Source organism: Panthera pardus, unplaced genomic scaffold (assembly GCF_024362965.1).
Source record: "Panthera pardus isolate Hobbes unplaced genomic scaffold, ASM2436296v1 HiC_scaffold_22, whole genome shotgun sequence".
NCBI lineage: Eukaryota > Metazoa > Chordata > Mammalia > Carnivora > Felidae > Panthera > Panthera pardus.
This window is the reverse complement of record NW_026526788.1, coordinates 35,493,944-35,515,986: the sequence shown is the minus strand read 5'-3', so window position 1 is coordinate 35,515,986 and position 22,043 is coordinate 35,493,944. Positions and strand designations below refer to the sequence as shown.

The following is a 22,043-nucleotide window of genomic DNA, read 5'->3' as shown; positions in this document are numbered from 1 at the left end:
GGAATACTCTTTATTACTACAATAAAACTTACTGACATTTCAATACTTCTGCAAATAGCATTATAGTATCAATCTTCTGAATTAGGTTGAAAATTAAGTTGTAAATTAAAAGAAAGTGTACTTTGGAATACAACATGATATGTCACCTAGAGAAGGACCTTTGTGCATAACTGAGCCGAGCTGGGAACAGAGAGATGAGCCCAGTGCCTCAGCAGTGCTGCTTGCATTCTAAAGATCTAGGTTACACCACAAGAATTCATCCAGAAACCCTGATACCCTATCCCGAGGGACATTTTCTTTCACTGTAAAAAGTCAAGGGATTTGACAACAGCCTTTTATGAATGCAATGAAACCCCTTGTCTTAATATATTTTTCTCTCTCGCCACATTCTCACCATACATTTCAAATAGGGCACATAGAATAATAAATGCCTTATAAAACACACGGAAATTATACATCCATTGTGCTTATACTGTATATACACACATATAAAAATGATTACCTTCATTGTCTCACCAAATACAAAATTACTCTTATTCCCACACACTCTCAGCCTGGTCTTCAAAGATGCTCAGAGCAGAGAGCCATCCACGGCACTGACAACTCCCATGGCTTGGTCAGCTTTGAAACGATTCAGTTCGGAGGCTAATGTCACATACTGTAAATTGCAAAAAGCTTCAGATCGGAGCCAACACCAAATGGTGAGGCAAAAGACTACTGACTTTCAAGTATGTATTTGTTGAAAAGTGTCTTAAATCGTTTCGACCCATCTTCCACAGCATTCTCTGTACCCATAAGATATGACTACAGAGATAAAACAGAGCTGTTCTTTGATGAAAATCCAAACTAACTCCAGCCCATGACCATTTTTCATGCTTCCTTGCCTGTTTCTTTAGACTGGAAGCTCCTTGGAGGAGGTGTCTCTTCCTCTTAGATCCCACAGCACACACCGGTCACGTCTTCAGAGATCTACACATAACCAGGCCAGAGCTACTAGAGAGGTTTCATCTCAAGAGCCAACTCTGCTCCCTTGGCAGTGGCAGGCTGTGACGAGCAGGATTCTGGAGACAGAGTTTTGACTCAACAGGAAAAGATGGCACAATCAGCCACATAAGCAGAGAATACAGGAGTGGAAGAGATGGTCCCAATGCTGCTATCCATGCCTCTGAATTCAGAAGTCAACATACTTTCCTTAACTAACCACAAGACCATTCAGTTAAGCTGAATAAAGACTAATACTTGGAGAGTATCTCCATGCACAGAATGGGCCTAAGAAATTGAGGCATCTTCTCTAAGAGAGTTTTAACACAAATCACAAATCAAAGGGTTTCAGAGCAACAAGAATCATGAGCTGGCCTAATCCAAGTCTTTTATTTCATAGGCAGAAAAGCCAAGACATGTTGTTAAGTGGGTCACATACAGTCACACAACTAGTGGTAGAGAAATAAAACCCCAGGTCTCCAGCACGCATGCTGTCTCCACACCTACCAGTTTACACGCCACTTGTTTTTCCTTCCTTCCCGTGTATATAATTTTCATATTTTACTAAGGTTTGATGCATTGCTGCAGACGTCTCAGACTTTGGATTACAGGATAAAGCAAACTCAATAATCTATATTACTGCAAATTTAGGGAAACAATCTTGGAATATGATGTATGGTAATTCAAGGTTAAGTAGAAAACAACACAAAGAATTTGCCACTTGTGAATTTTTGTGTTTTATTTTAAATAGAGAAGAAAGACATTGTAAATGTGTGCTTGAATGCAAAGAGGTTCTTTGGGCTCTTGTCTCTAACTTATGAGGCCTTTATATGAACTACCCAACATTAAAATACAAAGAGAAGGGCCACCTGGGTGGCTCAGCGGGTTAAGCAGCTGACTCTGGCTCAGGTCATGATCTTCCAATTTGTGAGTTCAAGCCCTGCCTCGGGCTTTGGGCTGACAGCTCAGAGCTTGGAGCCTGCTTCAGATTCTGTGTCTCTCTTTCTGCCCCTCCCCAACTTGCTCTCTCTCTCTCTCCCAAAAATAAACAAACATGAAAAAAAATTAAAATACACAGGCAAAAGAACCCCCTCAAAACTCTTAAATCAGCTCCTCCCATATCCAGCTTATAAATCAACTGCTTAAGTGGACAGAAATTAAAGTTCTCACTCTTTACAGCTCTTCATGAAAGAGCCCCGAAGTAGACTGAATAGATCATGGCCCTCCCAGGACAACACAGAGATGAAACAAGACTAAGGGATACCACCTTCATTACTTCAGCCAGAAATCCTAAAAGGCTGTGCACAACCCCACTTTCTCTTCAACATCCGGAAACAGATTTTCAGCAAGGTTCAAACTCCCGGCCCTCCTGGGAGAATAATACATGATCACCTATAAGAAAAGGAGCGTCATTCCCACATAAAAGGTGGGGGGGGGGGGGGGGGGGAATTAAATCCTCTCTGGAGAAACACTCCACAACTTGCAAAGAACCCTGGGTCACCACTACAAAAGTTAACAAGTGAAATGTAGGTCTAACATAATTTGAACAAGCTGAAATGTCAACGTTCCTTTTTATTTACTTCCTAGTTAAGATGGAGAGCAGCTGGTTACCTGCTCACATAAAACCACCCTGGTGCACCGGCAGAGTATCATTCCAAGCTTCTCTTCTCTAGGCAAATAATGCCAACCCCATAAAGCTCTTCAGATATATCATTTTGCAAATTATTGTTATCTCTACAGTTCCTCTGGACTTTTGCCAAATTTCCCACATCCTTCGTACACTCAGTAGTCCAGATGGCATTACAGGGCTGGGTGTTAATTGAAGAACACCTTAACTGTTTGGACATGTTATGCATCTATTACCCAACTGTCAATCTTGTAATGTTTGCTGTATGACTCTATCTTTGGGGAAATGAATGCCAAATGAAAACTTACCCTAATCTATTTCTCTTTTTATTCTCTTAGGGCTCTTTCTGATGATTTGTTAACCTGCTTCACTTTACTCTACAAGCTCAAGTCAGTCACATAACCAAAATTAACAACCAAGACCTGGAATAGAAGTAAATGGTTATTGACCGAGATACTTGTCCTCTTTGAAATATTTATCTTTTTGTCTGCTACAACCATTCATAAACATGACTGTTAACATGTACAGTAACAAAGAGTACACAATGATGGAAAGGATGCTCAACATATATCATTCTCATGTTTCTAAATTCTACTTCTGTTATATGCTTTTATGAAATACCTATTTTTCTAATAAAATCTTATTAATTCACCTAAGGCACTGCAAGTTTTGAACAATACTGAAGCTGAATTTTGTCCTATTTCTGATGGAGAACCAAATCAGGCTCGTGACAAGGGCTTAATACATTCTATGTCGACTAAATAAATAGTGCACTGCAGGATTACTGTCAGTTCCTCCCCCTCCCTGTACCTATGCCCTCTGCCATGTCATTTTGTGGTTCCTACCAGTGGAGTATTTATCCCTAAGCCACTAATAATGGTCTTGACCACAGATTTCACTATACCCATGGAATGCGGACTGAAAGGACAATGGGCCAGTTTTGAGTCTACACCTTAAGGGATCACATATCACATATTTCCTCTGTCCCTCTGTGAACCTCTGACATCTGAAATCAGAAGAGCTAGACTGGAGAGTCCATTGCTTCCAGACAAACAGACCTAAGACATGAAGCAGAGCTTTGTCAATCTGCAGACCTCTGCGGGCAGTAAAAAACACGGATCACTGTGTGCCACTAGGTGCTGGAGTATTTTTTTTTGTTTAGAGCAGCATGGTTGTGGCAACTGATACACAATAAATGGTGCAAATAAGATTGCAGGGTAGGTTTGACCACCTTAAGAAAAATCCATTTAGGCAGGAAAAAAATTAAAAAGTTAATCACAATGTTTAGGAGGCAGCAAGGGTAGGGGTAGTTGATTTAACACATCTTCTAAGAATCCTTCACTAGCTACAGACCTCATTTTGAGGCAATAAAACATTTTAAAAATCTAAAAATTAATTTTTGGTCCAGTAAGTAGGACAAACCTTGGCCCCAAGTATCTCATCTACTGAAGTTTTACCCAGTGGTCAAAGAACACATGGAGAAGAACTAAGTAAGGTATGAAGGTCACTTTCCTAACCCCCATCAGAGGAATTGCTAGCAGGTGCCTATTTCAATGAACACTCTACCCTCTGCTGGTCCTTAAAATGAGCATATGTTCTCTGTTTGGAAGGACAGGATAGCAATATTTGTGGGTTCTGCCGTAAGACTTAACAGCTAACTGAAGCTGTCCAGTCAGGTTAGCCCGATGATGCATCTCCAACTACTCATCATGTCCCACACCTCTCCCACAACAGCCTCCTGGCCCACAGGTGTCACATCAAGAGGACAATGAAGCAAAGCATCCCCAGAGAGATCAACTGCAGCCGCGAATTCTCTTCCAGAGCACCTCCATGTGCCACCAAGGTGGCCTCTGCAGCATGGCAATAAGAGCCATGCCATTAAAGGCAAGTTTCCGTTTTATGTGCTCAAGCTTTCTATGGCAGGATCCCACGATTCCCCAGGAAACCTGATTTACCATCCCATCGCCCTGTTTTTATAGGGCTTGACTCTGCAAATGGAACTGATGGAGACCTCAACCGCGAGTCACTGAGTCCTCCAGTATAATTGCAGATTTACAATGCCTACAAAATCATTCTGTCATACTTGTGTCTTCTCAATGTCCCCCAGGAAGGGACTCCCTAAGGCTTAAGCTCCATTTGCTGCTCCTCCCCTCTCCCACCACCCCCTCACCCCATCCCCGGCCAAAAAAAGATTTTCCTCCTGTGCGCCCACTTTCCCTTACCCCAGAGTTCACACTCCAGGAAGCCCGGTAAGGATCTAATGACTGCTAGTGAAGACAAGGCAGTCACGTGTAGAAAAGCTCACTTGCGGGGTGGCTGACAAGGTATTATGGGGAGAGGTGGGACGGGAAAAGAGAGAAAAGAGAAAGTGTACTCTGAGGCATGTTGGTGAGACTTTTCACAGCTAATCACACACAAGACTGATTCACTACTCACTCTGCTCTGCTCACTCATTTTTCATATCATACTTTTCACTGCCCCATCAGCCTGTTCCACCAAGGTCAAATGAAGGGAATGATACCATGTACACCACACTGAGATTTATTATAAATGGAGTCACTCACCTTTTGTGTGAAGCAAATGGGCTCCTGAAATCACCATTTATGAACATGGACCTGAGCAACAGTCATGTGAGGAGATAGCAGGAGAGGGAGACTTCGTCCAAATGTCACTGTGAAACTCCCATGGTCTCCTTTCCCAAGCACAAAACACAGACTGAGGCCATCCAGTAGCTTGAACTTAAGCATATGCAAGACTTTTAATCAATGTCACGGTTGAGGTTATGCCTTTGTCCTTTTTTTTTTTTTTTTTTTTTTTTACAGAGTTGGAGGGTCTTTCAGACAAGGTAACATTAGAGCAGATCTTTTGTTTTCTAATTTTTTTTAATGTTTGTTTATTTTCCAGAGAAGGACATAGTGTGAGTTGGGGAGGGGCAGACAGAGGGGGGACACAGAATCCAAACCAGGCTCCGAGCTGTCAACACAGAGCCTGATGCAGGGCTCAAACTCACCAACCATGAGATCAGGACCTGAGCCGAAGTTGGCCGCTTAACCGACTGAGCCCCACATTTGAGCAGATCTTAAATGAAATGCATCAGAGGAACAGAAACACTGTTCCATGATTCTTATACTCTCTAGGATGCTTTAGGTTGCAAGTAACAGAATATGCAACTAAAAGTTACTTAAACATAAGGCTTTATTATATAACAATTAAATAAGTCCAAAGGTAAGATGCTCTCCAGGGTTAATTCATCAGTTCATGATATCACCAAGAACCCAAATACTTCCATCTTTCTGCTCTGCCACCTTCAATTCAAACCTCCACTCAGGGATGCAAGATGGCTGTTATAGGCATCAGAGGTAGATGCAACCACACCCAGAAAATGTTCTCTCTTTTTTACAGAGGAAAACTTTCCCAGAAATCTCCACCATATAGCAGATTATACCTGATGATCGCTGACCATAAAAGGATCACGTGCCTGTGCCCAAACTAATCACAGGAGACTGGGGAGGAAGTACTTTCCATAATTCCACGACATGAAGGTCCTTCAGTGATATGAAGGGTTAATTACATGAATGGGGATGTGAGCACAAACATAAGGGAGAACTGAGGTGTTATTGGGAAAGCCACCAATGTGTCTGCCACAGAATAGGTTCCATATCTACCTCCGGATTTGGTACTCACATTTTCCCTACTTTTCCCAATACCCCCATGGCATCCTTCCTCACATTTCTGAGGTCTCTGCTGAAATATTAGGCTATGCAAGAGACCTCCTCTGACCACTCCATCTCAAAGAGCTGTCTGCTTACACTCATCATTCTCTAGTCTCTATGTTCGTCTTCTCCATACTTTAGTGCTGGACTTTAGTCCAGCACCATATGTGTGTGTGCATGTATTTGTTTACCATCAGTCTTCCTCCTGTAAAATATAAGCTCCTTGAGGCACATAATACACTCAAATATTTGTGGAATTAATGAATAAAGAAATGGAATTCACTGGTGTGCCTCACTCTTCGTCCTAATTCTCTACCCTGTTTGCCATGCCAGCAAACAGTTCTCCTTGCTCTTCCCTATTTTCCTGCCCCCAGCTTTTTGCTCACACTATCCCCCTCCTGCAATGGTCTCTGTTTCCTCTTCTTCTTTAAACACTGTCTTTAAGAGCCAGCTCAAATTCCACTTCTTTCATAATGCCTGTCATGATGATTCAAACCCCACATGATCTCTCAAGAGTACTTTCAATTTGTAAAGCTCATATTACTCCTTTCATAGTGTTTTCCTTGAACCCAAAACTGGAGCTGTAAGTACCCACAGAACTTGACTCACTCAAGGTCTATGCTATTCTTGTAACTGAGCAAACAGGAGTCCCAGAATTGTTTCGACCTGCCCAGGAATGGACCAGAACATGTAAGTAGGATGGACATCCCTGTTTGATAATTAACCAGTACAAAAATTTGTAGAATATTCTCCAGATAGCAATTTTTGATATTTGCTACATGAGGGGGTGTTTGGGGAAAATGAACAGCAAAAGAATACATAAGGGTAATTCTGTGCTAATAAGCACAAACAGATCACTCTGTCGGACCCAAAAACACGGAAGAAGGTTTCACTGAATGAGAGAAAGCCTCATTATTTCAGGAGTCTAAGTTCACTGATGGAACAGAGCATGATAGTAGGGATGCCAATAAAAGGAAATATAAAACATTAGGGAATAGAGAATTGTGAAAGATGTCACTCACTTCACATTTTTAAGCCTTAATACCCTCATCTATAAGAATAGAATTAGACTAGATCAATTATCTGGCAGGACTTGCTTTAAAAAAACAAAAAACCTGACACCAAACCCAAAAAGGGTAACTGCTCTGGTTATAGAAGGTGCTGCTGAAATCCTCACCCTGCAAGCCTCCTGCTTATCCCCAACAATGGTACCTTCACTACTGGATGGCATAATCTTTGGGGATGTCTTCTAGCATTGAGATAGGATAGTTCTAAAATAGATGATCATAACACTAATAGTACTTAGAATACTACAATACTGCAGTGACTTAAAAAACAATTTATGCTAAGGCTCCAGGAAGAAATTATTAATGTGGGGCAAATGCTGGTCTTCCAAAGCCATGATAAATCAAGTGCTCATAAACCAGCAATGGATAGATGGATGAATGGATGGGAGTGAAGGAAGAAAGGCAATTTAACTCTCATTACTTGTAAAAAGAATAATCAAATTATCATTAATTGCCAATTAGACCAAAGTTTACCGCAGTTTTAATTATATAGAAAACAAGGTTAAGTAGCCTATATGCCTAAACAATAAGACTGGTAAAGAAAACTGGACCAAATACCTTGGGCAGCCACTAGCCACCATGTTTCAGATAAATTATTGAGGATATGAGAATATGTTAAAAATATATAGATACATATGAAAGTTGCAAAAAAGATTAGGGAATGATCATAGTCTCTAAAATGTAATGTGTATATGCTTTTTATCTAAAAAGACTGAAAGATATGTAACAAAATATTAACAGTGGTAACTTCTGGGGGATTTTCTAGTTTTTTTTTTTGTTTTGTTTTGTTTTTTTACAAACTTTCTATGGTAAACATGTTTTGTTTATAATAAGAAAAGGGTTGAAATAAATTACAACTATAAAAGAAAACTGAGTGAACATTCTTTTGTTTATTACCCATCTGACTTTTAAGTTCAAAAGTCTGAGAGATTTAGAGTGATATACCAGAACTATCCAGATTGACCCCAACGGAACACAGAAGGGGAAAGGTATCATCTCTCTGGACCACCTGTCAGAGTCCTAAGCATGGATCTCATCAAATCCCCCTTCTGCATCAGAATCTCTAAGGAGATGGGCCTAAGACACCTGTACTCTGCCTCTGGGAAGCACAGGTGAAGCGATTGTTATTAGATGTGTTGGTATATTGGCTATGACAAATAACGGCAAAAAGAAACCAGCTCTTAATCTGCCTCCACAAATCAGGGGTCAACATGTGAGGGAAGTTACCATCCTTTTCCCAAAAGCCTCCGAGATCACCTTAGAGACTACAGGTTTTCACACTACAAAAGGACCAGAACTCTAAGCAACGTGTTACATGGATCTGTAATTCTGAGCCATGTGTGAGCCAGCTTTAGCAAACTTAATTTATCACTTGTCAAATTTTTCAACCTTTGAAAAGTTACTCAATACCAGAATTAACGTATAATACCCAAGTGGTTGGCCAGCTCTGAACCCATGTTATCCCAAAACGATGCCGGATGTACACGGGAGGATGGCATGGCTTCCAGGCTGCCACAGACTCATCTGCACAAAGAAGGTGGGTGTCCGGGCACCTGGGTGGCTCAGTCGGTTAAGCGTCCGACTTCGGCTCATGTCGTGATCTCATGGTCTGTGAGTTCGAGCCCCTCATCAGGCTCTGTGCTGACAGCTTGGAGCCTGTAGCCTGTTTCAGATTCTGTGTCTCCCTCTCTCTGACCCTCCCCTGTTCATGCTCTGTCTCTCTCTGTCTCAAAAATAAACGTTAAAAAAATTTTTTTAATAAAAATTTAAAAAAAAAGGTGGGTGTGAGCATGAGGTCAAATCCACTTTTTCAACATCAACAGAGTGACATATAATCCATGCCATACCTAAAAATATGTCTCATGGATCTCCATGCAATAGACAATTTACTAATTTCAGTTTTTGTTTTTGTTTTTTATTTTTTGTTTTTAACTCTCATTCATCATTTCTAGCAAGTCAACAGTCCTTCTCCCAAGACCCTGTTTTAATTGTGAAGGCAGCTGATACTGCACTCTGGGCCAAAATTTCTTAGAACTGTGTTGCTACTTCAGACATTTGGTTCTAGGCAGAAACTGAGGAAATAGGTATACTCTGGACGTATGTCACAAGAAAGATATCAGTCTCAAAACCGGGTGTGTGCTCATGTAAACCAGCACCTGTAAGGGGGAAAAAATCTTTTTGTAATATAGAGGGAAAAAAAAAGCAGAGACTCTGTCTTTCCGGGCCATTTCTTTGAGGGGAAAGGGAGGAAGGGGTGTGGAGGGGAAGAAGGAAAAAACAAACTTTATTTTTAGACGGAAAATGAGTAAAGGATGTATTAGACCCATCAACATCAACTCTGAAATACAAAGTTTCCTTCAGTGTATTCCAAAATGAACAAGAGATTTTTCAAGCTTCCTAAGATCCTGGGTTCCTTGAAAGTACCAAAAACACAATGGCTCATTTTGGAACCATCACTCCTAAGGCTGGACATAATTAAATTAGGGATAATTTTTACTTTTCCAACAAGGTGTGTGGGGGGCTGTTTATGTTTCTCTTTTAGAATTTTAATAACACTAATTCTTATCGAAGAGTCCTAAATCAACCGGTCTCAGAAAATCACTTTCTTTATTCATACAATGAAACAAAATCCTAAATATACCTTTGAGGACGGTACTCAATTATAATAATTTGATTTACCTTCTATTGCTTCATACAATCACTGATTATTTAAAAAAAAAAAAACTCAAAAAGCTTTTGGACCATACTCTTCTTTTCTGAAATAACTGTTCTGTAAATAGTAAACCTATTATAGCATAAGCAGTACTATACCTTTTCCTCAGGGGGGAAAATTAGATTCACCTTTTTTCTGTCCCAATTATTTTCTTTTTTTTAATTTAATTGTAATAACACTTAAGATGAGATCTTCTCTCTTAAATTCTTTCTCTACCTAATATATTCAAGTTTGAGTTAGAACATACTTTCTACCTTAAAGTAAAATGTTACAAGCATTAAACATTGAGTCACTCATTAACATATAAGGACTGGACAAAGGTAGAAAGACATTTAAGTTTTTCCTGCACAAAGGAGGCATGTATTATCATGGCTATCACACTCCTTCATAAAGCAACAATAGATCTGCTTCCAGAAACATCATTTTCAAAAGGAGCAGGTAAATATTATTATTTACTACACTAAGGCAACAATAACTGATTAAAGCAAATTTAGTGGAAACATTAAAATAATGGCAAGGGAAGAAAATTTATTCTGCAGCAACACTGTGTGAACTTATTGGAAATAATCAGCTGCTCAGTTTGAATTAAATGAGAGTGAATGTAGTGGGGGGGGGGCGGGGAGGAGGGTAGAGGGAGGTTGAAAGAGAAAGCCTGGCACACACTAGCTGGAATCTGCTAGTTTCCCTCTGCCCTGGCGGCTAGGAAAATCTGCAAAGATGCAAACAATCCTTGGGTGTTCAGTTAGCAGTGAGTAAATTGCTGTGGGATCTAAGGGCGGGCATACTTTAGCAGGCAATTCCTCTCTGTCTTTCATTCTGTTTGTCTGTGTTAAATTCCCCCTCTGCCCTCATCCATTCTCACATCCAGTTCCCTGCTTTGTCCATCCATCAATCCCCTCACTTTGTCAGTGCTGACTTCATCCCAGCTCTCACAGTCGTGTTGCAGCCATCCCGAGGCCGCGGGGGAGCCCCCGCCTGCCGCAGCCTCCCTGCTTCCCAATCTGCTGACAGAGGACCCAGTCAGACGCTTGTCGTTTTCTATTGCACAGGCCAGCAAAAACACTAATACTCAACCTGATTCCTATCGTCCTGCTTTTCACCTTCTCTATTGAAGAGAATAGAAGAGAGAAAGACACAAGGAAAGAGAAATGCAGGGGGAGTGGGGGCGGAAAGAAATAGGGTGGCAGGGGTTGGTGGGTAATGGAGAGAGATGTTTGCTGAATTTTCTAGAACAATTTGCACACCAGTCAGGTGGAGGCTCAATCCAGCTTCCAGTACCACACATCAATAGAAATCACAGGGAGAAAATGTAGCACTAATTAAGGGTTGATAAGCTGTAGTCAAGTGCAGTTTAGGAGAATAAAAACCCAGCAGACTCCCAGGCCTGTGTAAGCCCAACCCTACACCGCACTTTCATCACCAGCTTAGGGAGGGAAATTTTGCAGCGTTTTTTTAGTTTTACCTTCAAAATCAAACAGATAGGCTGGGAGAAAAATATATTAGATGATTGTTCTTATTCAAAAGATCATTTGCAAAACATTTCGAAGGGGGGGGCTTACTGAAGAGGAAAATAGTTACCTAGCAACAAAACTATTTTAAAACATTCTTCAGTGTACTTGCCCAATTGTGTGCTCTTAATTCAAAGATGTAGAATTCTGAGCACCTGCCGAATTATTAGAATACTTTCCCCTGAATTCTCAACTCCTCTTTTTTCCCCCCAGAAAGAGGGCAAACTTCACAATAAGCCATAATCGGAATGAGAAAAACTTTTCAATGTTACACATTTCTTTAAATTTTACTCTTAGAGTGGAAGGCAGAATTTCACTTGAAATATGAGCAATTAAATTAGTAAAACTATTTATACAACGGTGCTTAAAATGACTTTAAAATAAAGGAGCTCAGTGGGGTAGGTTTTTCTGTAATTACTGGTAATTGCAACTAGCATTTTGAAGGTCTTACTACCTACAAGGCATTTTCATATACGTTATCCTCACCACCAAACCATTCTCCAGGGATTGGTCCTGCTTTTTGGAATGTAGAAAGCAGAAACCCAGCCATTCAACAACTTTCCCCAAATCATAATCATTCCCCACTGCCAAGTAAGGACCATCAGGATTCAAAAATGGCTGTTAGAATTCCAACTCTTTGCCCAAGAGATGGGCACATCCAGTTACCTAGCCCCAAAGCTTCTTTGTAATTAAAGAAAACCTGAAAGATCCTCTGGGATAAAAATGACTTAACCTGTTTCTCTATCCAAAGCATGACCACAAAATATTGAGAGGGGTGTTGTAGTACAGCACCCCCAATTCTTATTCAGGGAGATTATTTGGTTTTGTATTGAATGCAACAAACAACCTGTGCAAACAAACTGAGAGAAGTTTCCAGAAGGCCACTAGTGATTCGGGAATAAATGTGTTGCCTTTCAAGGCACCGACGCTGAAAAGCTAAGTACTCACTTGGATGATTAAGTTTTGGTGTGTGTTAGGAAATGAGTAGCAGCATCCTGTGGCCACCACACCTCATACCAAGAAGGATTTGGGAAGCAAATGGCAAATTATTCATCAGGGCTGTACAAGCACAGAATGAAGAGAAAAGAGGACTGGAAAGCCAGCAAGGCCTCCCTGGTTTCCAGTCTCAACTCAACACTACTGTCACACATCTAATCCAGAACCTTCACCCACAGCTAGTTCCTCATTCCTTTTGTTTTCTCAAACCCACATGCCCAGATGGGCTTTGGCTGTGACACAAGAGGCCAGGGGAAGGGGAGAAGAAAAGGCAGCGGCACAAAGTCTCCTCTGCGTTGCTACTATACACATCAGACATCTCTAATTAGACAGCAACAAAATTTTATTAATAGGATGGACATTATAGAATGAGCTTGTTATAAATGGGCCCTGTCAGGGCCTTATTCAGCTACCAAATGAGTATTCTCAGTTCAGTGCTCTCATCTGAGGCATCACGCCTAGTGCTGGATAACAAATGATTGCTATTAACCGTATTGTTAGTAATGATGGCTGAAAACAAACAAAAACCCATAAATAACAGTCTACAGAAAAATTAACCCATAAACTTGATAGATATCCAGCTGAGAAATAATAAATGACACTTTGGGGCCTGCTGGGAGAAGCTAGTGGTTTTTGTTTTCCTCTCTGTCATTAACACATTTTCTGTGCTAAAAATTAGATTCTGATATATAATTATCAACGCTCCCAGATATTAATTCTGCTATTGCTCCCTCGGTTTCTCTTCTGGCTGGGCTATAATGTTATTCACAGATTACTCTGAGAAAACACATCAAACACTTAACAGAACAGGTCAAAGTGACAAGCGGCTTCTGCTGACAACATCAACCTGCACCGTCTTTTTAACCAGGGACACAAAACAAATTTCTCATATTAATTAACTAGGGTTTCCTTCCAGCCACAACAGGCCTGTACAATGTGATGTGAGCTAAGCAAAGTCCCCACTTCTCTAATGAAGGCGGCCAAGGGAAGCGAGGAGTGACAAAATTATCTTGCATTTATGGCATTCAAATCCACATTCATTAATGTCTTTTAGGGAGGAGACAGGGTTCAAAACAACTTTCCAACAGCAGAGCATCTCTCACCTTGAGCCCCTTCCTCTCACAGGGGCAAGCACAAGCACACATAAATGAGCACGTAAGCAAGAGACCTTCCCCTAAAGGAGCCAGAATTTCAGCCACGGTATGTGAACTAGCACTGTCACTGAAAAGGACGTCAACTTCCCAAATGCCATGACTTCCACACAATTAATTCACCTTGACCAGAATACGATCTCACCTATCAGTGGCTCGTATGTGCCAGGAACTACCAAATGAAGTGAAATTCACCAGGCTCCTCCATAGACTGGCCCATATCCTGTCAACAGACAACACGCCTAAACACACACACACACACACACAGCACTCTCATGCACATATGTCAAGTCCTTATCACCAGTATGGGCATTACAATGCCATCTATTCTATGAATTTCTTCTGTTGTCTCTCTGACAATTTAATTTCAGGGAAAATAACTGGGGTGGGGGGGAGGGAGGGAATTTATTTTAAATCAAAAATATGAAGCTACCCAAGCTAGAGAATATATATATAATTCTTCTGTTTGGTTAAAATTAAGATAATGAAATTTGGTAAGACTAAAATAAGGTGGGGGGTGGAGCTCATGAAAATAGGTCAGTACAAGTAAGTGAATAAATCAGCAGGTATACCCTCCATTTCCCAAGCCTATCCTCCTACGGGGGGGGGGGGGGGGGGGGGAGGCCGCAACTTCCTAGTCCTAAACAAATGCCTTCAAACACAAGCTCTTTTATCAGTTGGGGAACAAAACATCATAATGGGAAAACTGTTTAAAATTAGGCAATATGGCTGAGTCTCGAAAACGCAGAAGCAAAAACCAAGGGAGAGCAAGGATTAATGCAAGCAGCAGAGAAGAGAACATAGGTAAAAATCAAGAGAACTGAAGCTGCCATGTGAAAAGCTGGGGGTGAGACGTTTTAACCCGCAAGTTAGAAAACCTTGGCAGTCCCCAGCAGTGGTGGGATGTTCCCTTCTTCCTTTCAAGCTCCATCAAGGAACCTGGGCTGGCCACAATCTAAAAACTATTTTTGAGATGGGATTTTTTAAAAATAAGCAAACGATCTCCCGTCTCCCATGCCTTGTTGTTAACCCCCGCACCTCATCCCTCTGATCATGCTGCCTTGATGATAAGAGCCTACACTGCAAATCCCTCACCCTCCATGCACTCCATTTTCTCAGTATCTGGCATTGCGATATTAAATAACTATAAAACTAGAAAGCCAAAATAACTAAATCACCTGGCAGCCAATTTCTGAGAGTTAAACCACAAACCCGGAAAATGGTGGAGTGTGTTGAAATAATGTAAAGGAAACCCATAAATTCAAACTTTATGTTCTGTAAAGAACAAATATGAAAAAGGCATCAAAATAATGAAAGATTGTTTATGTATTCTGGCATGAAATGGGAATGTGTTATGAGAGAGAGAGCAGTGGTGGAGACAGATCGACGAAGCTGACAGTGTGGTATTCATCCTGCACGGTGGAGCAGACGCCCCGCTAGTGGCAGTAGACAGCGCAATAAATCAAGGGCTCTCGAAGCTGTACCTACAGCTTATTACATCCAAGATGACAAATAAATAATAATCCCTGTCAGAGCGGCCCTTTGCTCAAGGATTGAGCCTGAAACCTTTGGCTCATCACTTCTCATCTTAAGTGAAAACACTAGAACTAGGGAATTGGAGGCCACGGTTTGCTAAGCTCATGAAACACAAAACAAGCAGGACCCGGGAACTAGGACTGAACAAGAAAGGTCAAGAAGGAAGGAAGGATAAACATTTAAATAATCCTGACCGAGAGGGGGGAAAGCAGCAGAGTGAATGTGGGTTAACATGTCCTAATCATCAGGGGGTGAAAAAACACCCAACACCGATTCCTTGTCCCCACCCCTAACAGGAAGAAATTCTAGGCTTCATTTGAAACGTAGTACCAGCAGCAAAGAGGCAGGGTCCTAGAGGCTCCAGGCTACAAACACCAGTGGCCAACACCCTCCCAACTTCTCACCACCCCATTTGCCCTCCTGCCTTACTTAAAAGCGAACCAAGAGGTAGAAAACCATCCACCCCATGTAGTAATAATCCCAGCTTCCTCACAGCATCAAAGGAGAGGTGACTGCTGTCCAGGGACAAGGCAAGAGGAATACTGAATCACACAGCCATTCCTGCTTCCCAGCCTGCTGGCTTGGTCACCTCCTCTCCTGTCCATCACTCACTGGCTCCGCAGTGTAGGGAGGCCAGAACCCTGCCGCCAAATCTGCCAGGTATCCATAGGTATTATGACTTTGAACTTGTCTCTCTGAGCATTCCTGTTTTCCTACTCTTCCTGACTGGGTAGCTGGAAGGCTTTCCCCAAGAGACCTGAACAGTTCTTCCAGACCATCCCTCTGTCTGGGTGGGCTCTACACCTACAGTTCCCAAAATGGCTTTTCTAAGCAAGGCCATGTCTTCTCCCTTACACATCCCCATTCCTTCGCTGTCTTCAGGAAAGCACAGAGGGAGCACAGTAAAATCTGATAGGGCAAAAAGGGTTTGGGCTCCGGCTTCCCCAGAACCACACCACCGCCCCCCCCCCACCACCGACATACACATACACACTCCATCTTAACCCCTGAATATGCTGCCAGCTCCATTTAGCCAATACACCTCTGGGCATTAAAACAAAATCATGTTTTGTCACTTGAGAGAAGGGCACAAACATGGCTCTGCCAAAGGGTATAGGAATCATTACAAAAATGTAGGTCCCAATGGCTAAAATAAATTTCTGAGATTACAAAGGGAAAAGCACCACCATTTTATGTTCATCTTAGAGGACAGTGTGGTGCCACTAATGCTTCACCTACCCACCCTTCTTTAAGACAAAGACTACATGGCAGAGTGGAGCAAGCACCAGCTTTGGTCAGGTGGACTTGAGTTCAAATTCTAACTCTGCACAAGTTGGAAGACCTCAGGCAGATCACTGGACCTTGCTGAGTTTCAGTTTCCTCATCTGGGGGGGTGGGGGAGCTACTGCTACTAATATTCAACCCACAGGATTGCTTTGAGATTCAATGAGATCAGCATGCTTGATAGTGCCTAACATATTCTGGATGCCCAACAGATGTCAGTCCTTATCCCAGTCTGACTTTTCCTAATTTTCTGCCATCTACTACAGCAGAATTTTGAATATGGTATCATCTACATGACTTTAGATCCTCTTCAAAATATCCAAAATTCTCTACAGAAACACAAGCTTCTTATAAAAATAATTTTAATCTAAAGCATATACATAGCAAAGAACTTGGACAAAATTTAACTAAGGTTTTTAAGAGATTTGGGGCTAAAAGTAGGTAGGTGATGCAATAAAGTGCAATCACTTCAACCCAATAAGGACTCTATTCCTAAGAAAATAAACAAAATTACCAAAAATTCATATGCACAAAGACATACATTATACTGTTATTATGGCAAAAAAAAATATATGAGGACAAACTAATCAGCCCATAGTAAGATTTAACAATGTTTAAAATTATTTTTTAAGTTATGGAATGTTTATTTGATGAAATAATATACAGTCATCAAAAATGATGATCATAAGACAACAAAGCAAGGTGCCTGGGTCCTCAGTTGGTTAAGCATCCCACTTTGGTTCCGGTCATGATCTCACGGTTTGTGAGTTCAAGCCCCACATCAGGCTCTGTGCTGACAGCTTTGAACCTAGAGCCTGCTTCAGATTCTGTGTCTCTCTTCCTCTCTGCCCCTCCCCTGCTCACACTCTTTCTCTCAAAAATAAACATTAAAAAAAAAATTTTAAGAAGACCACAAAGCAACATGGCAAAATGCATATTATTTAATGTAACATGAAAAAAGCCAAACATAAAACTGACACTTCACTCTCATTTCAACTATGCTGCTTTATGCCTCTGGAAGTAGACAATATAGCACACATAATAACAGTTGGGCTGATGGGGCAGAAGTAGACCATCGTTTTTACTCTTCCATTTTTTTTTCAAATTTTTCATGATTATGTTTGATAACACTTTTTAAATTTTAAAACAATTTTAGGGGCACCTGGGTGGCTCAGTTACACATCCAACTCTTAGTTTCGGCTCAGATCTCAGAGTGGGATCAAGCTCTGCATCAGGCTCCACACTATCAGCTTGGGGATTCCTGCTTGGGATTCTCTCTCCGCCCCCCTCTCTCTCTCAAAATAAATAATCATTTTTAAAAACTCAAAAGTCAAGAAGTTAAATGAATTAAAAATTGGAAATCTGGGAACAAAACCTATAGCCACCAAAATTTTTTAGGCTCCCACTGCTTCCTGTCATCCAAGATACCCCTGTGGGGACCTCTAGTGAGCTGGTGGGCAAAGATGGAACCAAAGTCTTTTTGAAACATTGCCCTCCTAGGCCGACTTCCCCATGTGCCTTTTCCAGCTATCCCCTCACATGGTGCAACCTGCTCTTCCAGCCATTACTTTACCATCACACATGCATACTTTCAGCCTCATTGATGGAGTCATTCAGCCACTCCCTTTCAATAAAAAAACTTCAGTCTTCAAAGTTTGAAGCCCCTTGTAAGATTTTACTTGCTACCATCCATTGAACGTCCCAAAGAACCATTTCAAAAGCGAGCTGTTGACAACAGCTGGAAATCAGACAAGGAAGTGAAATGAAAAAAATCAAGAAAAAGCTGTCCTCTAACTATCCCAATCCCTGAACCCCTTTCCTTGGCCAGCCTACAATTTCTGGTCCTTGGATCTCCCTCCTTTCTGTTTCTTACTCTCTGGACTAAGTGGGGGCAACTCTCAAGTTGGAGATTAATACCTTAACTTTCCATAAACATTCCAACTCAGACAACTTGCTGATACTTTGTAGATTGGGGCTTTGTTATCAGAATACAGCTGGAGACCCTGACCTTTCATGAAAACAAGTAAACAAGAAAATAACACTGGGGTCTTGTTCTGTGTTAAGTCCTTCAATAGACAGCTTAACTCAGCAGCAACAAATTCATGAGATGACTGGACTTTTCACAGCAGCTCTCCTTCTGTCATCTAGGTAAAGACACTCTCTTTAGGCTGCATATCTATGTAGTCTAGGTACAGAAACACTTTACTTGTGGCAGTTTGAATTTCAGGTCCTAATTTATTCTCCATGTATTCCCCTCCCTTTCTTCTTCACTGCTCCCTTGAAAACACACCAGGTCCAATCAACCAGTTTAGTTTACAGTTCCTTAGCTTTCTGAGTTAAAGATAAGGAACCTGTTCATGGCAGGAAGTTCCTGTCAGGGCCGAGAACCAGCACTCAGGCTGCTGGTCTTTCCACCACACCATGCTGGTCCTGATTACTTGGTGTCCATACAGCAGAAAAGTTAACACCCTCCCAGTATCTTGTAGCAAAGTGTGAAATGCAGTCCTAGACAACCTACATGAGACAAAGATTCTCTCCTGAAAAAAAACTATCACTATCTCCCTAAATTGCCGCTCATCCCATGGTCAACAAATGGTAACCACGAACCTCTGGGGATAGGGGGAGGGCAATACTGCATGATACCAAATTCTTCAAGCATGCCATGGTCCAAGATTAATTTTTTTTTAACATGTAATTTGAAATATGTTTGGGTTCAATGGTTTAAAATGAGTTAACTTAACAAAAGACAAGTAAATAATGCAATCATTTCATACAATATTACTGTCTAAAGGTTTTTAAATATAAACATGGCAATTCTGCTAATACATATTACATACATTTGCAACAATACAAGGAAGCTGAAAGGTGGTTATTGTTGAGCTGAAAAAGTCCCAGAATCCCACTAAGAAAATAATGTGAGACAATAATGCATATTTCAGGTACACACTATAACTGACTTAAATTATTATGGATGTACTTCATACTTAATTACCTTTCTAAAATATGTCGGGGTATTTTGTCATAAACTCTACAGAGTCTGCTGTACCTCTACTAAACACTGCTCTGAAATGCAAACCCTTCGCTAATGTTTTTATTTGAATAACTTATTACCCAATATAGCAAGCATCAACACATTTTATAGAACCAGAACTTGGCTCTCTGAAATTCCTCCTACCCTAATGCCAGTCACTGTTGGGAGCATTTAGTTATAAATTGTCTTTCAATAAAAGTAAAAGCTCCCAAAACAACAAAATGAAAAGACACAGCAGCTTAAATCAAGGGAAGTCAATTTCCACATGCCGATCCTAAATATTTCATGGCCCTATTTTATTCTGACATTTGTAGATGACTAAAGTGTTACAAAGGAAATAAAATGCTGATTAAAGAGTTCACTGTCATAAAGGTTACTGAATTGTAAATGGCCCTTTCCATCTTCCTGTTAATAGGTACCCAGCTGTAAACATCATGAAGGATGTGACGGGAGGGCGGCTTCCCTCCTTTAGGAGCTGTATATACATTAATCACTGAATCACCAAGCCATGCTTAATTGCAAGCTGTATATCACACAAATCCATGGTAAGTAGAAGGAAACTCATTATTGCTGCTTCATAACTACTGGGTACTTCTCATTTTAACCTCCTCACACCTGGGACAGTTTGTTGCTCTATAACAGGAATGCAGAAAAGGTATTACACCACTAATTACAGCCCACACCAGCACCCCCACCTGAGCTGCCTGAAAGAAAAACGGAACTGTCTCAGATCTGCAGCCATCCCAAGCTTCTGCCTCATTGCCACTAAGTGAGTTCTTATATGTGGCTTCCTGTAACCGCCCCCCTTCCCTTCCTGGGGACAACATGTTGAAATCCATTACTCCTTGAGAGTTTACAGAACTGTTTAAATGATAAAGAAAAAAAAACCTGCAGTATATTTTGCTTTGACAAAATTATTGATTTAAATCCCATACAATAGCACAATACTATTTAAAGGTCAACCCAAGAAAAATGAGTTTACACCCGAACAGAGCTGAGCTTATCTGTCATGAAAGTGTAATGATGTGTTTATTCCCTCACTAGGGTGTATATATTTTTCAGGAAGATATAGCAGTCTACTTGCAGGTGAAATCTGCTCTTAAATGGGAATTTCAGGAGATATTTACATTTCAGATGGTGGAGCTGATATCCAAAGCCCTGAGACCCATTTCTGTACTTACTAGTCAGATGAGTATTTATTTTCATTGCCTAAAAATTATTCTTCTCACTCCCAGGTCAAAAACGAGACATACACTTGAAAACTATAACCACAACTCATAGGGGAATCTTTCAAGAAGGCTAAGGTTGCAAACAGAATGCAAAGGTTGCCATGATAGCAGTCTCTTCTTATGTTTTGGTTTCTCTCTCACATTTCAAAAACACAGCAATAAAATGTTCTAAGTTCATTATGTCTGCAAATATTTGTTATTAATGAGTCTGTATATTTGTCTTTTTTATTTTTCAAAACACCAATTGATATATAATCTACCCCATTACTACCACCATCACCCATCCTCAGTTGACCTCTAAAGGAATTCAGACCTGGGCCTCACTGGAATGGGGTAAAGGGGATGAGGCTTGATACTCTGCAACCAGGTCACAGCCCCTAAAGCAAACCTGGTCTATGGCCTCTCCAATGAACTCAGTTCAACCAACATTTATTGGGTGCCAGGTAATCTGCTGGTTGTGACAATACAAAACACATTACCTTCTCTCCTTCTCTCTTGAAAAGCCTCAGTCATTAATCTGGCAGATGGAATGAGCACCCATTATTTGTGCCTGGTACTGTGCAGTGACTTCTCAGAGACAAGAAGTCTTACAGGGCCCACAGACACTGAAAACACAAATACAAGTGGAAGAAATTTCTGTGGACATCCAGGATGCTAGGGGAGCAATATACACCAAGGGAAGCCAAACCAGTCAACATGGTTCAAGGAGGGGCTTCCTTATTTGACAAGAGACTTGAAGGATGCAAAGGCATCAGCTAGATGAAAATGAACAGGGTAGATCAAAGGAGTAGCAAGGGCCCGGGCAAGGGCCCCAACACAAGACAGAATCTTCCACAGAAAAAAGAGTTGCATATGATATGTGATCTGGTTGAGGGCAGGAGTCACAAGAAACTCTTGCAAACAGTAAGAGTTCTGAACCTAAGAGGAGCCACTAGAAGATGCCCAGATGGAGAGTGCCGTGACCTGGGGCAATATGGAAACCAGATTAGAGGTAAGTAAAAGTTACTGTTGCAATTCCCCTCTAGGAGGCTACTGGAGCAGTGGGGTCAAGAACAATAGGGGTCAATGTCAGTGACCCAAAGAACAGCAAAGAAACTATCCTACTACTCCATCACCACCAGTGCATAAGAAGTACATTTTTAAAGACTAGCCTTTAGTTTTGTGTTGTAAAGACTGAGCCAATTAGGCTCATGATTCAGCTCATTGA

The 22,043-nt window shown here is 41.1% G+C and overlaps 1 protein-coding gene and 1 long non-coding RNA gene across 6 annotated transcripts in view; one reads left to right on the top strand and one right to left on the bottom strand.

The window, feature by feature from the left end:
- The window catches only part of LRMDA (leucine rich melanocyte differentiation associated), a 1,024,583-nt gene that overhangs the window by 755,434 nt on the left and 247,106 nt on the right, over positions 1 to 22,043 (bottom strand). The gene's annotated exons all lie outside the window — the stretch shown is intronic.
- LOC109264451 (uncharacterized) lies at positions 10,453 to 21,013 on the top strand. Of its 2 annotated transcripts, none has more exons than XR_008424841.1 (4): positions 10,453 to 10,539; positions 20,023 to 20,152; positions 20,250 to 20,376; positions 20,843 to 21,013. It is a non-coding gene; the product is annotated as an uncharacterized LOC109264451 (long non-coding RNA). The 2 variants fall into 2 exon arrangements; XR_002078728.2 differs by having other exon boundaries at positions 20,742 to 21,013.